Source organism: Carassius gibelio, chromosome A17 (assembly GCF_023724105.1).
Source record: "Carassius gibelio isolate Cgi1373 ecotype wild population from Czech Republic chromosome A17, carGib1.2-hapl.c, whole genome shotgun sequence".
NCBI classification, from domain to species: domain Eukaryota; kingdom Metazoa; phylum Chordata; class Actinopteri; order Cypriniformes; family Cyprinidae; genus Carassius; species Carassius gibelio.
The window spans coordinates 20272880-20286003 of NC_068387.1; the positions used below are offsets into that span (position 1 = coordinate 20272880).

The 13124-nt window shown below is 35.1% G+C and overlaps 1 pseudogene; it reads left to right on the forward strand.

The window, feature by feature from the left end:
- Positions 1 to 13124, forward strand: part of LOC128031718 (aarF domain-containing protein kinase 1-like) — a 96761-nt pseudogene that overhangs the window by 32773 nt on the left and 50864 nt on the right.

Genomic DNA, 13124 nt, shown 5'->3' on the forward strand with positions numbered 1-13124 from the left:
GCCGAAATGTACTCACAATTTGTTTTTGTTTTTGTTTTGGTGAACTATTCCTTTAAGCAATAATCTAGCAGCTTTTTTCTCTCTCTTCTAGTCTTTTTAAAGCATTCTCATATTGTGGCAAAGCAAATCCCATTGCATTTTATTATTTCAGGTACAGTCAATGTCACAAAATTTCCCAGTTCTGGCAGAATGACCTTGAATGAGAAGGACATTTCAAACCTGTAATCACTCACCCGGAGTCTGAGCAGGTAACCGTTAAAGAGCGGCCCTCCCTCGTCTGACCTTGAGAGGGCTACGATTGTACCCGACGCCTCTGGGGTGATGACTGCATCTTTACAGTTTTATTATTGTAATTATGAGCTCTAATAGATCAGTCTGACTTCTTGCTTCACTGCCTCCCCGCCTCCCATTTTTCTCTCTCTCTATCTCACAACCCCCATCCCTCCCTGCCGTATGACAGCCGCACTGGCTGCAACATTACGTAATTCTATCCAGGTCGCGACTGGCTTGCGGAGGTTTCGTTTTTAAGTTTTTTTTCTCACTGTGTGTGTGCTGCGAAATAAGAAGCATTTGAGACGCCGCTGTTTTGTGTGTCGGGAACTGGAGATGGACCCGTCACGGCTCGTTGGGCTCAGTGCAGCGGGAGAATAATCCGTCTGCCTCTGTGTCACAATAAAAGTCCCCACCCCCCATTTTCTGGCTTTCTCCTTTTGTCTCTTGCTCATTCCATTATCATTTCGTCGTGTGAGTGTGTGGATGTGTAGATTAGGTGAGACTTGCGCTCCTAATGTTGTGCAAGAATAATCTAATGTTGTGCAAGAATAATGCGTCTCTGTATGCTCTGTGTCAGGTCAACGCAAGTGTTTTTAATGAACATCATTCATCAGGCTTTGGCAGGCATGTTTTTTTGAGGAAAAAATAAGGTAGTAGCGTGTTCTCAGGAAAATGTATGTCAGAAAATAAAAATAAACAATACAAAATTAAACCATAAAGGTAACTCTATTATTAGCTAGGTTTTGATCCATGTATTTGGATGTGAATTTTGGGATATTGCATACCAAATAGTGACTGGAAACATGAAGATGCAGGTAAAATTTGGAAAATGTCCAAAAAAAAAAAAAAAAAAAACATACTTTTTTGTTTGTTTTTAATGTATTTATTTAGAAAAAAAAATCATGTGTCTTTACTTTAACAAGTCATATGCTTGTATTCACCCAGATGATTGGCTCTCAGACATCTGGCTCTGATCACTAGCAAACATTGAGGCTATTATAATATTTTGTCTGCAGACCCTTATGTAATTATTATTTTAATATATATATATATATATATATATATATATATATATATATATATATATATATATATATATATATATATATATATATATATATATATATATATTTGTATGTATCAATTTATTTTTGTATACTCAAATTGTATATATATATATATATATATATATATATAATTGGAGTTTAATAATAGTGTTAATATATTTATTAAATTGTGTTTTTTTTTTATCATCTTTAGTGCTGGTTTACTCTTAATACTGCAAGGTAAATGCTGTCTATGTGCCTTAAATTTAAAAATGCTATAAACATAGAATTTCTGAATATCCATATATTAGTTTACATCCAACTTAAAAAGCCAAGCCCAGAGAAGGAAACTGCCTCCTCATTACAGAAGTCTACCATACGCCACTGGGCTGTAATATCCAGTGTGCTGTGCCGTGACTGGTTGGCAGTGCCCTTCAAACTGAGTCTCTGCCAGGGCTTTTAGCGAGAGCCTCCTGCACTGTGAGGTAAACTACAGCATCCCAGAATTCCCCCACCATCCCACATATTTATTTATGAGGCCTGGCATGGTCTCGCACAAAATCAAAAAGCTGTTACGGGCGGCTCTGGATCCATTTAGATAAGGAATTATTGATATCACAAAGGGGTGGGGAGGAAGACAGACACTGGTTTTGGTTTCCTCTCAGCTTGCCTTCACTCTATCTCTTTAATTCACTCTTCTTTCAGCTCCTGAGCAACTGAAATGTTATTTCATGAGATTTCCAGTTAATAAAGCCAGGCCTCTGCTTTATGCACTCTCAGCTTAGTAGAAAGCCACTGAGATTGTACATGAAAATATATGTATGCACTTAAGTATTTATATATTGTATATATATATATATATATATATATATATATATATATATATATATATATATATATATATATATATATATATATATATATATATATATATATATATAATTAGTAATAAAATCCCTGTTATGTAATAGCGATTCAAAGCTTTTATTATAACCTTAATGTATGACATCTCTCTGCACAAAACAAAAGAACAGTTATTATTCTTTAGAAGCCTCGAGGAATGTTGTGTGCATGTGAACAGCATTAACCTCCAGCACAGTGTAAGGGAGGGTTGGGTAGAGGGACTGAAAAAAAGATGAGGCACTTAGTAGTTCAATTATGCAAATATTTATTAAAAGTAATTATCACTTTCTGTTGAAAAATGGAGCTAATTACTCAACACTACCTAGATTTGAGGCCACAGTGGGGCCAAAGAATGTTCAGACAACAATCTGAGCAAGGACTCTCAACCATGAGCCTTAGGCACTGTTTGTTAACAAATAGAAGTATGTACTGTGTTATTAATAATTAATAACACATCGATAATAATAGCAGGTCTTCAAATTTAAGAAAATGTAAATGATAAAGACACACTCAAGTGCTTTTGATGTTCTTTTCCCAAAATATGGCCTGGATTCATTTAGCAGTGTGTGTTTTTGGGATTTGTTTGCTGGTTTTATCGTCCACTAGTTTAGAAAAGTAATAGCGCAACAAGACGCACAACTTAAAATGAGTATTCATGCCAGAAAAGGACAAACTTTGTTGAAATCCTTAACACTAACTATCAGTAATTTAAGATTCATTCACTTCATGTGATTATTATCGTAATTCCGAGATGACAACATCTCTTGCTCTTGCTGAATTATGCGTGAATTATGCAACATTATCATGTTCATTATCAACTCGTAATTACAACTTGTTCTGAGAGCTCTGACTTGGACCATGTGACCGCTGTACCACCTGATCACAGCCAGATTCATATAGGCGTTACATCAGAGTCTGAGGATGTGATAGGCCTTAGATAGGCCTTGCATGGTCAGTTTTACTTGAAGATAGTTTTAAAAGATGCTTTCATATGGTTAACCACAGAAAGGCCCTGCCACTCATTATTCAAAGGAGACTCAATTAACCTTTTGTGAGACAGTGGGCTGTACAAGAGAGGTTGGCCACATTTGTTATCTACCTCACCACTGCAGTTCTCTTCTTTAGCAAAGACAGACGTGTCAGTCTGTGGTTTTCCCTAGTTTTCTATCATTGCTATAGAGAAATGTTCTTTAAGCTGTCATTTAAATGAAAACACCTCACCTTCATAAATATCCTCTCGCCCGCACAGGTTCACGTTGAGTCCAGGATCTCTGTAAGACCCTTCCACAATATTGTATTTAATGTCACTGTTTGGTCACATCATCACTTTTTTTCTGCACCGGAGCATGTAATATAATCTCTAATCGACACGTAGCTTCTTGTCAAATCCCTCCTCAGTTGAGCAATCTGAGCTATGAGATGAAGTTCTTAACCGCTCTTTCAGCCTGGTATAAATAGATCCCATCTCTGCTCATCCCATCTCTTTCCTTCCTCACCTAATATTCTTTTGCAAACGTCCCGAACCATTAGCTCAGCTATGCCCTTGAGGGGGACAGAGTTTTGTTTAAAAGTAATTCTAATTTATTATTTTATTTAATTAAAATTTCACAATTGTATAGTTTTATTTCAATAAGTGCTGTCAAACGATTAATCGTAATTAATCGCATCCAAAAGAAAAGCTTTTGTTTACATAATATATGTGTGTGTATTGTGCATATATATTATGTATATATAAATACACACACATACAGCATATATTTCGAAAATATTTACATTGTATATTTATATTCACATAATTTATATCATATATAGATATATTTAATATATAAACATAACATATTTTTCTGAAATATATACATGCATGTGTGAGCATTTATATATACACAATAAATATACCCACACATGTAAAAAAAAAAAAAAAAAAAAAAAAAATTTTGATTTAGATTAATCGCGATTAATCATTTGACAGCACTAATTTAAATGTCACTGTAAATTATATATTATGCTCACCAATGCTATTTTTATTATTATTATTGTTTTAAATTATAGAGTACAATTTATATATATATATACACACACACATATATATATATATTAATGGTGGACGTAGATTTTTTTTTTTTTTAATCTAGATTAATCTCACTGTAATCTTGGAATTAATCTAGATTAATCTAGATTAAAATGACTCATTTAAATTCTGCCAAAGGCATTCAGAATATGTGTGTTACCCAAATCAAATAATGACTAAAAGTAACGTTAAGTCTTTGAGAATGGGTTTCTCAAGCCAGGTGGTGCATTAGACCAGGGATTCATCTCCTGTTTCCAAAATGCATCACAAACTGCTTGAGAAAGCTGTAAACGAATTCCACATTGTAAAAAGGTGCAAACAACCTTACGCTTGTTTCACACATACTCCGTCTGCAGTGCGTATGCCTTGCGTATTTTTTTAGGCACCCATGTTAATGGATTCCAGCGTTCACGTGGTTGCGGTCCGTCAGTGCATTCCAGGTTTGTTGCGTCTGCAGCAGTGCAGCGATCGTTCACGTATCGAGAAAGCAGACTGCAAAGGCATCCTGTGTGAAAGCACAATGAGTATGAGTCCGTACTGCTTCTGCACCACATACGAAACGCACACGGACTGCATACACACTGCAGACGGAGTATGTGTGAAACTATGTCGAGAGCGCATTATTGTAGCACGAAAGTACATTAATATAATGCGCGAGCACGAATCTCTCTGCTCGAGCGCGGAATATAATGTGCCCGAGTGCAAATCTCTCTCCTCGAGTGCGGAATATAATGTGCGGAGTGCGAATCTACACTTAAGACATGTTCAGCGCAATCGCTAATTTCTCCTCTTCGCTTAAAGTAAGCGTGTATGACCACGTTTTAAGTGCAGGCATATTCTCTGAGCGAGCCCAGAGAAAATTCTTACAAGAGCAACGTGTATCTGAGAGCGCGCGCTCAGTTCCTGCGTGCGAGCAGAGAGATTCGCGCTCATGCATTATATTAATGTACTTTCACACTACAATAATGCGCTCTCGACATTTGACAGGGAAATAACGTCATACGTCCACAATAAAATATCAAGGTGAAAGTCATCATAGCTCGCATAGTATAGACCCAGCTCCCAACCCAACTTTGAGAATAGATTAACCGAGAATTTTTTTTTTAATCACCCGATAAGAGTCTCACATTAAAGCAGCATGTTAACGCCGATAACAGCCAATATATATATATATATATATATATATATATATATATATATATATATATATATATATATATTATTCTGCACATTAAACAAGAGCCCTCAAATATGATGATGGTCCCTCAGAAGGGAATTGTTCTCTTCTTCTTGTTCACTAGAGTCCAGCTAGAGTCCACCATGCACCTGTAGCTTTCAATGTGAGCAGACCTGTGGCCTGTAGGTCTGCACTTGTCCCTTAGAAAGAAGACTGGGCTCATGGAGCAGGGATCCATTACAGGAGACCATTAAACAACAGATGGCAGGCGAGTCCCAGCCTATGAGTGTGTGCGCTCGATTGGGCGAAGGAATCAGTGCTGTGGAAAGGGGGTGGATCCCATGGAAAGCGCCACCGCTGCTGCTTCATTCTCAATGACACAATGGCCAGCCGAGCATGTAAATGTGCATCATTTCCTCTAATGATGTGCTGGATGTGTGGCATCATAGGGGGCGTGTTTCAGCAGCCCACCGCTCCCATCCTGCAAGCACAGACGAAGGGGCTGCAGGAGAAAGGCGAACCGAAACACTCGCTGGGACGGCAGCTGTGATTAATCACCCTGCTCCAATATTCATTCTTTCTTTCTTGCTTGCTTTCTTATGTTAGTTTACACTTTTATTTGTTCATTCATTCTTGTATTTTGTTCATTCGTTTTAGTTGTGTTATTTTGTTTCTTTGTTTATTCTTGCGATTGCTTGTTCTTTCTTTCATTTGTCCATTCGTTCGTTTTTCATAATTTCTTTCTCTTTTCTGTTAGCGCATTCTTTCTTTGGTTGTTCTTTGTTCTTTCGTATCATTACAAGAAAATAAAAGTTTGCTTTTAAATCACCCGAAAGTTTTTTTTTTGCATTGCATTATTGTAAATCCAATTTTTGTTTTTGTTTTCGTGGAGGGTTGAGTCACGATTTGATCCATGCTGTCCCAGTGCTTCCTGTATCCATGTGCTGTTCTCTACAATCACAGTCATTCCATGCCAAACCCATTACACCAACACCAACAATTTGGCCCAAGACCAAGCTTTTTTTTTTTTATTAATTTTATGTATGCATTTACTTATGCTCCCGTGTGTGTGTGTTTCCTTCTTTTTCCCAGTTGTACAATTACTTTTGATGCTGCTTGAATTGGAGAAATGATAGACTTCACTTTTTCGGTAACAGCTATGGCAAGTAATCCATTATTATACTGATTCTAACAGCCAATGTAGTACATGTGCCTTTTCATCATAAAGTGAATAGCCAAGTTTACTTGGAGGCTGCAAGTTTTTTTTTTTTTTCAGTAATAAAAAATGAGAAATGAAACGGAACTGTAGCATTTGCGGTGGCATATGTGGTCCTACAGTGTGAATCTGGAATGTGCTGTAGAAATGACTCGACAATCTGTCCACTCGGCCCTGAAGAGAATACTCTACTGTACTGCTCTTTGGTGCACTACACTGTGGTGCATCTCGAGACAGTTCCTTACCAGACTTTCAACATAAACATTTTTGCAGTTTGTTAATGAGGATAAATTCATAAATAGGATACATTTTGTGTTTTAAATGTGAAGTAGCAGAAGTGACTGACTTATGTTTGTTTGGCCTTTTTTGTACTTATCACTAAGGAGCTTTATATTGAAAGGTTTAAAGGAATTGCTCAACCAAGACATTTTATTTGTTGAAAAATGCGCTTAAACTCATTTACATCATGGATGGCATGGAGGGTGTTTCTTCATCGGAACAGATCTAGAGAAATTTAGCATTACATCTCTTGCTCACCAATGGATCCTCTGCAGTGAATGGGTGCCGTCAGACAGAATGAAAGTTCAAACATCTGATTAAAAAGAAAAATCCACAAGTAATCCACACAACTCCAGTTTATCAATTAACATTCTATGAAAAAACCCTGTGTTTGTAATCCAACAAGACATTTAAATTTAAAAACATTGTTCAATGGGACTCATCTAGCCATAATATTGCTTTTTCCAGTGATAGTCATTTCCTCTGAATCAGGAGATGAAATATGCACAGATCAAGCAAGTGAAAACAGCTCAGAACAATTCTAACCTAATGAATTGGTGGATTTTGGTGTGAGAGGACAATAGGGGGTGGACTTTTTCAATGGTGAATGCATTATTAAGGATTATGCACTCACATTTTGACCAGAAGTGGTTTAAAGTTAAAATGCCTTGATTTGTTTCTTTTCTTTTGGCTTCACAAGACATTAATTGATGGACTGTCGTGTGGATTACTGGAGTATTGTAATATATTTTCAGCTGTTTGAAATAATTCTAATGACATCCATTCACTGCTGGAGATCCATTTCGTGAGCAAGTGATGGAATGCAAAAAATGATCAAATTCTGTTAAGATGAAGAAAGAAACTACTTCTTGGATGGTCTGATGGTGAGTACATGTTCAGCAAATTTTCTTGTTTGTGTAAACTATTCCTTTAATAATATAACCACCTTGCTTACTTTAAATACTAGAATTTCACATCACAAAACTGTCTTTGGCTGACATTTAGAAAAATGAAATTTAAAAATGACACATCAATCATGGAAAAGGAAAGAGTGAAAAAGAAAGCAAAAGCCATCTCTTGTTGCTTTTGATAATGCACTACGAAGATTGGAATAGCTTTTTTGTTTTGTTCTTTAAAAAAGATGATAAAATGAATAAAGCAGTGGTACGTCAGTTCAAAAGCTGATAAATACCCTCTGGGTTTCTCCTCTAGCATGATAAGAGATTAAAATATTACCATAAACACTGCATTATCTCACTCACCAGAGTTTCTCTCCCATACGCCCCACAGCAGAATGTTATCTCTCCATCTCCTCAGCGTGAATATCTGCTCCATTAGCATGCCATTCATCCACCCAACACACTGGCTCTGCTCTGAAAAGGACCATAACACTGCTAAAAGTGATTGCATATCTTTTTCTTGTGTGATGCCAAACATTGTTCCCCATTACAGTTTCTTTTGCATTAGCTTCAAAGGCTGTACTGGTGCCCTCAGTCATGTCAAGTGTGATCACGTCATCTTTTATTATAAATGCATTTCATGAGAACGCCACAGTTGATTTTACAACAGATAAAATAATGCAGGAAAATAAATTACAGGTCTATTTAATATAATATAATTGAATATATATATATATATATATATATATATATATATATATATATATATATATATATATATATATATATATATATATATATATATATAATGTGTGATTGCAGAGAATTCACATTTGTGAAGATTTGGAACCTAAACTAGCTAAAAATTTCCAAACCATACATAAAGTAGAACTTTACAAAACCTTAAAATATTTACCTACAAGGTCTACAAGTCTAGGTGCAACTTTTCACTTAGGAGAAAGGGATAGAATGTTTTAATTTGAAGTTTGAAAATTTGTATTTTGTTTGCTTTATGTATGTATGTATTTATTTATTTTAATAATAAGATAGTAGTAGATTGATTCTAATATTGCTTTTAATTAGTAAAATGTTTTTATTTTTATTTTTGATTAATATATTATTTCTAATACCAATTATCCACATATATTTTTTAGGATAGTCTTTCAGTAAATATTTAGGATTTAATTATACTTGTGAATTGGTAAACTCTTTTGATATGATTATCATTGACCACTAAATTGCATTTTTGTTAAGTGCCTTCCATTCATATTTGTGTTAGACCTTTGGATATAGGTTACAGAATAAATATCTAGTGCCCAAGTTTTCACTACTGTATCAGCTAATGACATGAATTTGAAGGAATAGTTCACCCAAAACTGAAAATCATGTACTCATTCCCCATTTAGTTTAAACCCCCTATGAAGTCTTTCTTCCAAATATTTACTTACATTTTTGTCTTTTTTCTTATGCAAAGATAGTAACTACTATGGTATTACTGTACTTTGATTCTTTTCTGGTGACTTTTTTTCTGGTAACACTTTCTATGAAGCCCGTATTTATAATACATTATAAGGGTATTCTTAAGGCATTCTAATGAATGCATAATGCATTATAAAAGAAAAAAAAAAAAAAAACATATGTTATATCAATTCATGAATAATCCTAACAACAATTATAATACATCATAATACTTACGTATTTGTGGTTACAAGTTTAAGAGTATGATTATTTATAACACACAATTAACACCTATTAAATCTACTTCATGTACAGTATAATGGACTGTGTCATATCTTCACATTGTTTATTTAAGATCTGTACGGTATCTTACTACAGCTTGTGAGTGGTTAGATGTTGAGTGTTATTTTAGTGTGGAGCTTATGTTAATTGATGTGAGCTTAATTCCCCAACTGAAAAAAATGCAGTGTTTTATATGGTTAAATTTTATTTTGATGCTCCCCTAATTAATCAACTATAAGCAACTTTGCAACTATATGCCAACTACTTCTCATTAGAGTGTCAAATATTATTAAGTGTTATGAATATTCATGAGACGATACAACATATTCTAAGTTTTTTTTTTTTTATAATGCAGTATAATGCCTTAAGAATACCCTTATAATGTATTATAAATACGGCTTCATAGAAAGTGTTACCCTTTTTTTTAAAGGAAATCTTCAGTCCTCATTCATTGTAAGTGTATCTTTAAAATGTTTCCATTTGTGTTCCACTGTAGCAAGTTGAACAGGTTAGAACAACATATTGGCGATTCAATTTTCACAGACTGTATGTTTTTGGGTTAAGTGTTCCTTTTTAACACATTTATGGTCATATGGTATTTTCGGGTTCTTACCTATACCCGTCCATCAACAGGAGCGGTGTACTTAACGGCGAGATTGGTGATTATATGATTGAGACTGCTCATACAGTACATAATGTAACATTTACAAAAGCTGCTTGATTCAAATAAACACACCAAAAACACCAAATGTATAGCAAGTGACAAGGGAAAAAAAAGTCAGTTATGTGAGATACTCGTCAGTGTGAGGGAATGTGGCTCCAAGAGAAGTTGATTTATTTAGTGCTGTAAAAAGATATTTAATCTCTTTGTTTGACGCTCTGCCTCTGATTATAAGCGCCCCAGCTGTGCCTACTTCCCCATTCATGGAGCAGAGTCTTGTGGCTTGTTTTACAGCTTCTTTCAATGTAATTAACATCAGAAAACAGTCACAACACTCTATGACTCGGCTGTCAGTCCCAAGCTTTCTGTGTTTAGGTCAAAGGCATCTTCACATTTCTTTTCAAAAGGGCTCTGCCTTCTCAAATACCCTACATTTTGATTCTAGGCTTGTAATGCTGATCCATTTCTCAAGAAAGGCTGAATTTAATGGCCCAATGTTCAGATCTGAAGTAGGCTGAAAAGAGGTTATGCACTTAACAGCACAAGTAATGACTAATTATGACACTTTTCATGCATGCTGGTTTGGCAACTTTCAATAGCTGCATGCTGACATGCAATTTCTTAGTTTTTCACATTTGAATCCAGAGTGTTCCAGTGCGTCCATGAAATACGTTAGCACTCACTAGGTGATATGTGCAAAGCACTTTTAAGACGTTAACAACCCTTTGTCATAATTGCAGGTTAAATCTTACTGATTCCACTAGTGAGCCTACACAACCTATACAACGTTTCTTCCATAGAATGCAAAAAATTATGTTTTGTAAAAAGGCACATTGAAATTGTTAGTCATTATTATGACTTACTGGTCCATTCGTATGTTACTGTAATTCGTATAATGGTAACTTACGCCTTTAGAAGATAAGGAGTGATGTGGAATGTTGTCGTACTAGACATTTAGTGCCCTTGTCATTTTGGAGCTTGACCACCCCTCTGTGTTTTGCTGGAAAAAGAGCAGCGTGAACATTCTTATGAATGTCTTCTTTTGTGTTCTGCTGAAGTTCAAATTGGTTGAAAATTACGTAAGTATGAGTAAATGATGCCTGCATGCAATAAATTAAATAATAAAAAAAAAGTTAATATAAGCTTACCGTTGCGTGAAAGGATATTCCTTGTAGGCAATACGAAGTGTAGAATAGTATAGAAAAAGATATAAAAAAAAGATGATTTGTTGTGTGACTACCGCTATGATTCCCAGTGATATGAAGGGCGATTTGAAACCCCTGTCCTTTTGTTAATCATTGAACTTCCTTGTGCATTTCAAATGTTGCTAGTTTCTATGGTAGGCGTTTCAGTGTTTGGATCTTAAAGGGGAAAAATGATTACAAGAAGTTTTAATTATACCTCAGAGACAGCGGGGAAATGTGAGCTTACCACAGCCATTATAGTGTCAGGAGATGGCAGCAGTATGGCGCTCATCATCACAAAAAGTATGTTGCTTGTGATTATACATATGCAATTGTGTAAGAAACCTTCTTATTATTCCTGCCAAATGTCTTCAAAATGACTGCGTACAACATGAAAGCAGGCAGATGAGAAACATCCTCCAGAACACAGTTGAATGCAAAGCTCTTTGAATTGTAAATGAGGTCGCTGTACCATGTGGCTCCATACTGTGCAATACAAAGGTTATTGGCAGTGACCACCTGCTGTTATATATTGGAAGGAACACTGATGTGGCTATTAGCTTGTCACGTCTGGACTTTTAATGTAGCCTTGGCTACTTTTCAAAAGAAATGAAAGGAGCCAAAACTAATAATACTTATCTGTCTTGCCTGAATTTGAATGTTTAGAAATTTTGAAAAAAACTCTCAATTCAATAAATAATAAAGAGCAATTATTTTCATAGATGTTGAGTGTGTTTTTTTTACAGTTGTGTTCAGGGATGTTGAAAAGAAATAGATGTGGTTCTGAGAGTAAGTAGTAACTGCTGTACTTTACTTCATATTTATGCTTTTTTGTAATGTTGGTGTCAACAGTCTCTTACTGTGATCTACTCTGTGAAGAGTTGTGACTTTCTTCATTTCAACACAGACATCACTGAAAATAATGATAACTTGCAGTTCACCTGAGTCAGATGTCGATTCAGTAACCATTCTGATGGGTGCATTTGAATGAATTCAAAATGGTAATTCATTTTTATGAACTATTAATTAAAAGAGCTGCTTTTGTTTGTGAATTGGATTACACTGGTCACAATGTCTATTTTTGGTTCCTTAACAAGAACAGGTTCATAAGAGTCAATTATGTGAATCGAATTGCACTCGTCACATTGTATGGTTTTGATTCCTTAACAACAATTGGTTTATAATAGTAATTTGTTCACAAATTAAATTACACTAGTCACCTTATGCTTTTGATTCCTTAACAAGAACTGATTCATAAGAGTCATTTTGTTTGTGAATCAGACTACACTGTTCACATTGTGTGTTTTTGATTGTTTAGCCAGAACTGTCAGAGTCATTTGATTGTGAATTGAATTACACTGTTCGTTTTGTATGTTTTTGTTTCAGTAAAAAGAACTAAATGTTTTATTGTATTTGAAAGCTCTTAATGAAAAATTGGTAATTCCCAAATATGAAAATCTGTTTTTATTTGTAACACTAATGCTGCTGCTCAGAAATTGCAGACGTGACGCCTGTATCATGTCTTCATTTAATTCCAGTTCTCTACCTAATAAGTTACAGTAACTTACCTTTACAGTAGTTTACTTACTACATTCAATAAAAATGAGTAAAAAGCCCCAAAATATTGGCTCCTGCAAATTGGTTCCTAGTACTGTTCCTACACAGTAACAAAAAAAAA